Source organism: Carlito syrichta, unplaced genomic scaffold (genome assembly GCF_000164805.1).
Source record: "Carlito syrichta isolate Samal-C Ts95f unplaced genomic scaffold, Tarsius_syrichta-2.0.1 Scaffold297556, whole genome shotgun sequence".
Classification (NCBI taxonomy): Eukaryota; Metazoa; Chordata; class Mammalia; order Primates; family Tarsiidae; genus Carlito; species Carlito syrichta.
This window is the reverse complement of record NW_007241652.1, coordinates 403,225-412,942: the sequence shown is the minus strand read 5'-3', so window position 1 is coordinate 412,942 and position 9,718 is coordinate 403,225. Positions and strand designations below refer to the sequence as shown.

General features: G+C 43.8%; 1 protein-coding gene across 1 annotated transcript in view; it reads right to left on the bottom strand.

Moving 5' to 3' along the window:
• PXYLP1 (2-phosphoxylose phosphatase 1) overlaps positions 1-3,430 on the bottom strand; it is a 70,438-nt gene extending 67,008 nt beyond the window's left edge. The window contains exon 1 of the mRNA XM_021710708.1: positions 3,345-3,430. The gene's annotated coding sequence lies outside the window, so the exon portion shown is untranslated. The remainder of the gene's footprint in view (positions 1-3,344) is intronic.
• Between the last annotated feature and the right edge of the window lie 6,288 nt (positions 3,431-9,718).

Genomic DNA, 9,718 nt, shown 5'->3' with positions numbered 1-9,718 from the left:
GGGCCCCGTCGCGCGGGGCGGCCGCCGGGCTTGGGCTTAGGGACTGCGTGGACCCGGCCCGGGGCCCCGGTGTGGGTGCTTTGGGGCCAGGTGCCTGGCCCGACGCCGCTGACCCTGCTCCGGGGCGGGGCGCCGCTGTCCGGGGTCCGCCAGCTGCCACGTGGTCCCAAACTGTTGCGATCTCTTCACTGCCCCCTCCCCCCCATTCAGCCTATCCCATGCTTCTCTTCCGGCTCAGATCCCATCCGGCCCTGGGTCAGCTCCAGTCCCCGCTGCTGCTGCTGCTGCTGCTGTCTCCCGAGGCCTGCAGGGCCCCGGGGGAGGTGGCGGCCCGCGCGGCTCCCCGCCCCCACTCTCCCCGGCCCGCGGCTTCCTCGGAGCCGCTGCTGAAGAGCCGCAGATGTGTGACGCCCCGTGAGACCCCTGTGGGCGCGCGGTTGTGCTTGGTTCGAGCCAGTGCCTGTGAGTCACTTCTTGCAGATGTTGGGTCCTCCTGCTGGTGGGGATTCCTACAAGATTGCTCGGTCGGGACGTGATCTCACCAACCGCGATCGTGGGAGTGGCCCCGCGCTGTCAGTTTGAGGTCTCCGTTGGCCCCACGTGCCCCGGCCCAACTGGCCATAGATACGGATAACGTGGTGCTATTTCCCTTTGAGCGGCACCTTCCGAAAAGCTCCTCCACCCTGTTACCGGGAAAAGGGGTGCTCCTCCCTGTGTGAGACGGGTCGACGGCGGGGTCTTGTGTTCACATTGGCAATGGATTCGCAAACAGAGATGCAGAGAAGCGGGATGAGCAAACGGCTTCATAAAGCAAAAAAGCGCGCACTCCCTGGAAAGGCGAGCGGGCAGAAAGAGCCTACAAAAAGCTGCTACTTCTGCACTCGACTATTGTTGAGCTATCGCTTTTATTCTCAGGGCTACTGAGGCGTGGGTTTTGAGGTGGGTCTTAGGGCTGGGTCTCTGTTACTCCTCCCTCGCATAGGGTGGGGGAGTTTTAGGCCTTATAGGGCCATACTGGTACTGTCATGGCCTCCCACTCGGGAGGCTCCTCTAAACATTTTAAATTAATAACATTACAGTGAAAGCGTATCATCATCTTAGGTCATCCTGGCTATTGACACTCATACTCCAGGGGTCTCTAAGCTATGTAGTTCTTGCCTTGGTGGTGGTTTTCCGCCGCAAGCATCCTAAGTTGACGGATGTCAATGCTGTAGGTGTCTCTGAGAAGGGTGGAAGAGGAAGGGGTGAACTTTCCTATAGCTAGGTCGCTTGCTTGTATGCATGTTTCTGCATTGGCTGCTGCAGACAGGCATGAGCTTGGAACTTTCCTATAGCCTTGAAGCTTTTCCTGATCTAACCTGCCTACTCTTATCACCTTGACCTCTCTTCTTTCACTCCTTTATTGACGGCTCTCAAATCCACACATTCTACCTGGATGTTTTAGCCATATTTCTACCTGCTTTCCTGTTGTCTGTTTAGACCTTTCCACCTAAAATTATCACATCTGGTGCCAAATTTTACCTCTTCCCAGCTCCCAGCTCCACTTCCCCCCGTGGTGTCACCATTCTCCCAGCCACCTGGGGTGTTCTTCTCATTAGAAGTCTTAATGGCCAGTCAGCACCTGCTTCTGGACATCTGCTAGCTGGCCCCTCGCGGGGATTCCTCTAATGCAACACCCTCCCGGGTCTTCTTCCTGCCCCAAAGACTGACATTGCCTCTCCCAGTCTATGAGCACAGAATCTTTTCACCTCAGCATCACCCCAAACTGAGGCACCCACAGGCCTCTCCAGCCCACCCAACACTCTCACCTCCATCCCTCCACTGTCTCCTGATTGTCATCCCTCACTGACTCCAGCCTCTGCCCCTTAAACTCATGCTGTCTTCTTCTTCCCTGCTTGGGTTAGTTAGGATGCTTTCTGCTGTAAAAGACAGACTACCCAATTCACATGAGCTTAACCAAAGGGTTGATTGGCCGGTATAAAAGAGCCCAGTGCCTGCCAGCTTCAGGCCTGCCAGCTTCAGGGATTTAGTTCCAGGGCCTCAGGGACTCACCATCTGAGCTTTCCTTCCTTTCATGTGAGCTAGACTTTCTAACTGACGTGAGACCCCAGCAGATCCCGGCTTACAGTCTCACAGCTCTGATTCCGGTGGAAAAACAGCTTCTCTTTGCCCACGGTTCCAACTGGCCTTGGGCTTGGCTCTGTTTGGGAGGATTGAGCTACCTTCCTAGCCATGCTCCCAGCCACTGTGACCCCATGGTGGGTCAGTTCTCTCCCTTAGCCACTTTTTCACCCACTACAGGATCCCTTCTCTGTCACAGGGAGACTAAATGTGACTCAGGGGCACCATCTCTAACTGTTTCTCAGCAAACTTCGTCACAACAAAGCTTTGCTTTGCTGCAGGGCACAGGGGATGCTGTGGGCGGAGTCTCAGCCTGAAAGGGGGGCATAACCCTTCTCTGCTTTCAGTGTCCTCCTCAACCTACCTGGAATTTCTGTCTCTGTTCCACCCCCTTGCTAGGTCAAGACTTGATACAGGGATGGCCGCAGGCCCTCGCGGAATCAGGCGGCACACTCTCCTAGACACACCCCCTCTAATATCTTTCTTTCACGTCCGCCATTTCCCCAGGACATCTATGCCACCTTCCATGCTGGAGGAGGCAGCCCTTCCTGCCTGCCTGTGGACTTTGGGTTCTGAGTGGTACCTGCTGAGTCTAAAAGGGGGAAGGACCTACAGGGACGGAAAAAGAAAAGCTTCCTACTGGGAAAATAGACTTGGAGAAGCATCTCAAGACCATTACTCCCATTAAATCTCTTTCCCTGTGGTTGTTGAAGAGGTAGGATGTCAGCCCGAAGCAGCTGGTGACCGTCTGGCCGGCACCTGGGGAGACCATGCCAGAGATTGTAGCTGACAGAGGAAAGCGGAGTGGAGAGACAGGCTGCCTTTCTGTCTTGCCTGAGACCCATATACTAAGGGATTTTTCAAGTTCATCTTCCAATACATCCCCCATTTCCCCCCCAAGCAAATTAGAACTGAATTTTCAGTCACTTGCAACCAAGTCCCAACTAGCCCCCAGCACAGTGCCTGCCACAGCCATGCCTGCAAAATGGCAACTACCATCATCATTATTCAAACGATAGAGAAGAAAGCCATGCCCATCGGTGACTGCAAGCCGAGAAGAAATGACACAGTGCAGTGCCAGGTGCTCACACCCCTCTTCTCCCTCCTATTCTCAGCCTGCTCCTTTGTCCTTTCCACACTCACATCCTTGGCCCCTGGGGAAACCCTCAAAACTCATAGAAAGCTGAGCCCACCCATCTTTAATAAGATAGACCCAGGCTCACCCAAGTCATGAATATTCTGCTAGACAAGCATATGCTGCCATTTTACACAAGTAATCCCTGCCTAGACTGTGAGCCAGAAGCAGCTGCCCGTCTTCAATTCAGTTTCAATCCATTAAGCCAAAATTGTACAAATATTTGCACAGCTGCTTTTGTCCTTCACTGTAGACTTAGAGAAACCATGGGCTACTGCTCCCATGCTTAAAGGGACTTTGAGGGAAGACAAATAGTCTAGGAGAGAGATTGAGGTGATAGATGACAATACCGGGGAGTTTTCCAGGGGTGATTTGTTTATTTGCACCATGTGTTTATGGTGTGGTTTATTTGCACCATGTTCTTAGTGTTTTAGGCCTGTGCTGCCTGTAATCCTGCCTTATGACAGCATTTATACATCCACCCAAAATATTTCTGTTGTGCCCACCACAATATACAGGTTGTAAATATTATTTTAAAATTCCACTTACCATGGGTTTTGTTTCTTCGATTATCAAGGAAGTATTCATTCATTGTCGAAACTTACAAAAATACAAAGTACACAAAAATAAAGATTGAAATTAAAATGATCCATAATAGATTTGTGTTGATAGTAGACAACATCAAACCAAGATATAAAGAGAGAAAATCATCCCACGCACACTCTTACACCAATCCTAGTGACCCCAGGGCCTCAGGGAGAGAAATATCTTGCAGAAAGCTAAGGGCCATTTCTTAGGTTCTTGCCAGAATGCTGCACTCTTTCTAACACATGAATATTTTTAAAGATGCAATCCAGGCCACCTCCAGGGTGGTCTGTTCTCTATTATTTATGTATGCATGATTCATTTTACTTACTACCAGCTGTAATCTCTTCTCCCCATCCCGGCAGGCTTATTATGCAAGTCCCTTCCCCCTTCTGAGAGCAACTAGGGAGGACAAGCTCATTTTCCCATCTATCTGGGTGAAATTTAATTAGAAAGGCAAATCTGGAAGAACAGAACACAAAATAACCACATTAAATAAAAATAAGAGATGACTCTGAACCTGACCTTGAGCCACAACATACCCCCCCCACACACAAAGAATGACAGTAATATGCTGAATCATCTATCTAAATATTAATTTTTGTCCTCTAAACTCTGAACTCAACCAAAATATATTTCTAAAGAAAAAAACTTAAGCACTAGGTGAGCTCATACAAATCACTATTAGAAGTCATAAAAAGAACCAGGTGTGGTAGCGCATGCCTGTGGTTCCAGCTACTTGGAAGGCTGAGGTGGAAGGATCGCCTGGGCCCAGCAGGTCGAGACTGTGGTGTCTGTGAGCATGCCACTGGCCTCAGGCCTGGGCAACCAAGTGAGGCACCTACTCAAAAAAAAAAAAAAAAAAAAAAAGAAAAAGGAAAAGGAAAAGAAAAGAAAAGAAGTCATAAAAGGACAGCAAGGATTCTGGCTGTCTATTTCATCTAAAAGCGCCTGGTTCACAAGTAAGTACTTTATAAAAATTGAATGGATGGATGGATGGGCTAAGAGCTTACCACTCTTGTTTTATAATAAGAAGCTATCAGAGCGGAAATGAGAGAAGATTGGGCACCTGACAGAGTTTTCTGTAGTCTTAGCTTGGGAGAAAACAACTATAGTTCAGGGTTCAGACGAGAGATGGCACCTAGGTTACACCCCAAACTTCCAGTTAGGACCCAAAACAGAAGGGATGGAAGCTAGAAAATAGCCTTAAAATGCTGAAAGTCATTGCCAATGTACAGGTCTATGCCCAAGGGTCACAGAGGGATCAGCTTGCCTAAAATCAACCAGACAGTGAGATAGTGGGAATCCTAGGACTAGAATCCAGGCCTCCTGAGCAGTTAGGGCCCTTTTTACTGACGACAGCATTTTCCTTTCTGTATCTATATCTGTATCTATATCTATATCTATATCTATACACACAGAATGCCAAAAGAATGCATACACATTTTAAGAAAGGAAAAAAACTATGAAAATTGTAGATGAATGCAAGTCATGTTTGACTTCCACAATTACAGGAGGTGCTAAAATTACCATCAGTGTCCAGACACTTCTAATTATGGTGAAATAAAAGTAATACATAGATAACATCTCTTAAAATGTGTATGCATTTTTTTTTTTTTTTGCATCCCTGGTATATATATTCCAAACTGCTGAATGAAAAGCAAATAAAACATCTCAGTATTCTCCAAAGAGAAGTGGAACAAATTTATCTTATGATAAGTCAGTTTGAATTGTTCACAAACTGCATATCAAAGCCACTTGAGGTCACCATTTATCTCTGTGTATCCAGGTCACCTATATTCACGAACGCTGGCTGAGTTGACTCCTTTGCCTCCAGCTCAGGTCTCTGTGGAGTGACAGACTGGAACACCCCACTGCTTACTCCTTGATTACAACAACCTCGCAATACACTACAAGCTCCATAATGTTCAAAACTGAACAGGTGCTTTCTACCTCAGAGAGTAGCACTTCTGCCATCTTTCCTAGTCTGCAAACTAGAAATGTGGGAGAAATTCAAGACACTCACACTCTTCTCTCCTTCATCCTCATATCTGGTTCTTTCCCAAGCCCTCTTTAATAGACCTCTGATTTGCCCAATCTGGTCCTCTCCATCACCACTATAGTTGAAACCACAGACCTGTTTTCTATCACCAGAATAGTTGGCATTTTCTTGAATTTTATATAAATGAATTTATATGGTACGCATGCTTTTTACTGGGTTTTTTTTTTTTTAGCACAATTATTTTGAAATTTATTCATGCTGATGCCTGTATCAATAAATTATTTTCGACCATGCACGGTGGCTCACGCTTATAGTCCCAGTGTTTTGGGAGGCTGAGGTGGGAGGATTGCTTGAGGCCAGGAGTTTGAGATGAGCCTGGGAGGCGTATCAAGACCTTATCTCTACAAAAAACTTAAAAATTAATGGGACATGGTGGTACGCACCTGTAGTCCTGGCTACTTGGGAGACTGAGGTGACAGGATTGCTTGAGCCCAGGGTTCACTATTACGTCAACTATGGTAGCACGACTGCGCTCCAGCCTGTACAACAGAGATAGCTCCTGTCTCAGGAATAACAACAGCAATAATAATAAATATGCTCATTTTCATTGCTGAATATTATTCTATTGTAAAGATGTTCCACAGTTTGTCTTTGGATTCACCATTGATGGATTCTTGGATTGTTTTCAAATTGGTCTATCAACAAAAACTTCTGTGAACATTCATATGCAAGTATTGGTACTTGTACCAATGAACACATGCCTTCATTGCTTTTGTGTAACTATTGAAGAATGGCATATGGTAGGTATATGTTTAACTTTTTAAGAAACTACCAAACTGTTTTCCAGACTGCTTAATACCATTATACACTCTCATTAGCAACGTATGGAAATTCCTGTCGTTCCATATCTTCACCAACACTTGGTATGGTCTGTAGTTTTAATCTTAGCCTCTCTGGTGGGTGGGTAGCAATATTGGATTGTTGCTTTAATTTGCAGTTCACCAATGTTTAATTATGTTGAGTATCTTTTCATGTGCTTATTTGCCATCTGTACATCTTCCCTGGCAAAACGTCTATTCAGATCCTTTGACTGCTTGGTTGTTTGCCTTATTATTGAGTTGTAGTGCTCTATCTATATCCTAGACACAAGTTTTTTGTTTTTTTTTAAATCAGATATGCATTTTGCAAATATTTTCTTCCAGCCTGTGGTCTGCCTTTTTCATTTTCATGGCAGTGTGTTTTGAAGAACAAAAGTTTTCCATTTTGATGAAGTTCAGTTTATTGGGTTTTTTTTTCTTTTATGGTTCTTTTTGTTTGTTTTGTTTTATTTATTTATTTATTGTTTGAGTTGGGAGTCTCACTCTGTTGCCCAGACTAGAGTGCAGTGGCCGTTCCCAGCCACCACAACCTTGACCTGCTGGGCTCCGGCGATCCTTCTGCCTCAGCCTTCCGAGTAGCCGGAACTACAGGCGCGCTACCACGCCTGGCTAATTTTTTTATTTATTATAGAGATGAGGTCTCACCAAGTTGCCCAGGTGAGTCTCGAACCTGCGGGCTCAGGCAATCCACTACCGAGCCCGGCCTTTTATAGTTCTTGATTTCTTTTTGTTCTCTTTAAGAAATCTTTGCCAAACCCAATGCCACTAGTTTTCTTCTAACTTCCTCCAGAAGCTTTATTATTTAACTCTGATATTTAGGACTACGATTCATTTCAAGTTAGCTTTTGTATAGGTTGTGAGGTAAGGGTAGAAGTTCAAGTTTTTGTATATGATTTCCAATTGTTCTAGCAACAGATATAAACATCATCCTTTCCTCATTGATCTGCCTGGATGCCTTTGTAGGAAATTAATTGGTTTCTGTTTGTGACCCTGTTTCTGAACTCTCTCTTCTGTTCTGTTAGCCTATATGTCTGTCTTATGATAATACCACACTGTCTTGATTACAGTGGTTTTAGAATAAGTCTTGATATCAGGTAGCACAGTCATCCATTTTTATCTTTTTCAGAATTGTTTTGATTGTTCTAGTTCTTTTAATTTCCATATACATTTTAGAATCAGTGTCTGTGAATTTCTACCAAAAAACAAAAATCTTGCAGGTTAGGCACAGTGGCTCACGCCTATAATCCCAGCACTTTGGGAAGCTAAGATGAGAGGATTGACTGAGCCTAGGGGTTCAAGACCAGTCTGCGTAACTTGGCAAGATGTCATCTCTACAATAAATAAATAAAAAATTAGCCTGGCATGGTGGTGAATGCCTGTACTTCCAGTTACAGCCAGTTGAGCCCAGCCAGTTGAGGCTGCAGTGACCGTGAGCATGCCATTACACTCCAGCCTGGGGGACAGAGTGAGACTCTGACTCAAAAACACAAAACAACAAAAAACTTGCTAGGAAATTGACTAGGATTGCACAGAATCTACAGACTACTTTGGGAAGTGATATTAACAATATTGAGTCTTCTGGCACATGTACATCATATTTTTTTCTATTTGTTTAATAATTTATCTTAGCAATTCTTTATACTTTTCATGGTACAGATTTCACACTTTTTTTAAGTTTACCCCAAGGATTCCAAATTTTTGATGCTGTTATAAATGATGTTGGTTTTAATTTTCATTTCCAGTTATTCATTGGTAATAGAAATACAACTGATTTTTTTTTTTTTTGCATTTTCTTACATTGTATCCTGCAATCTTGACAAATTCATTTATTAGTTCTAGTACCTTTTTGTAAATCCCTTAAGATTTTCCACAGAGGTGACATGTCGTGTGAATAAAGACAGGTTTACTTCCTCCTTTCTAATATGGATGCTTTTTATTTATTTTTCTTGTTCATACTATATGGACTAAAAGCTAGTAAAATGGTAAACAGGAGTGGTGAGGGTGAATATCCTTGTCTCTTATTCCTGATCTTAGAGGGTCTTCGAGTCTCTCTAGTATGATGTTAGCTGCGAGCTTTCCATAGATCCTTTTTATCAGGTTGGAGAAGCTCCCTTCTGTTCCTAAATTGCTGAAAGTTTTTATAGCAATGAATGTTGGATCCTGTCAGTTGCTCATTATCTATATAAAGAGATTGATCATATAGTTTTTAGTTCAGCTCATATAGTTGAGATCATTATATATTTTTTTCTTTTATCTGTCATTATATGGTGGTTTATGCTGATTAATTTTTAAACCAGATTTGGATAAATTCCACTTGATCACAATACATTATCCTTTTAACATAGTTCTGGATTTGATTTGCTAAAATTTTGTTAAGAATGTTTGCATCTATGTTCATGAGTGATATTTTTCTATAGTTTTCTTTTTATTGTAAAGTAATTTTTGAGCCCGGGTACTAGGGTAATGCTGGACTCATAGAATGACTTGGGAAGTGTTCATTCCTATTTCAGTTTCTGGAAAATTTTATGTAGCATGGGTATTATTTTTCCTTAAATGTTTGGTAGACGTCACCACTAAAGCCACAAAGACCTGAAGTTTTCTCTATGGGAAAGTTGATTTTTTAAAAGCTATTAATTTGGTTTCTTTAATAGATATATGACTATCTAAAATATCTATTTCTTCTTCAGGGTGCTTTGATAGTTTGTGTCTTCGAAGTAATTTGTCAATTTTATCTAAGTTGTTGATCACCTCAACCTCCCAAGTAGCTAGGACTGCAGGTGTGTGCTGCTACACTTGGCTATTTTTTTATTTTTTGTAGAGATGAGTTCTCTCTTTTTGCCCAAGCTGGTCTCAAACTCCTGGCCTCAAGCGATCCTCTCACCTCAGCCTTCTAAAGTGCTGGGATTACAGGCAAGAGCCACTGCATCCAGCTTCTCTTATCTTTTTAATGACCATAGGATCTATAGTGATCTCCTCTCTTATTTTTTTTTTTTTTTG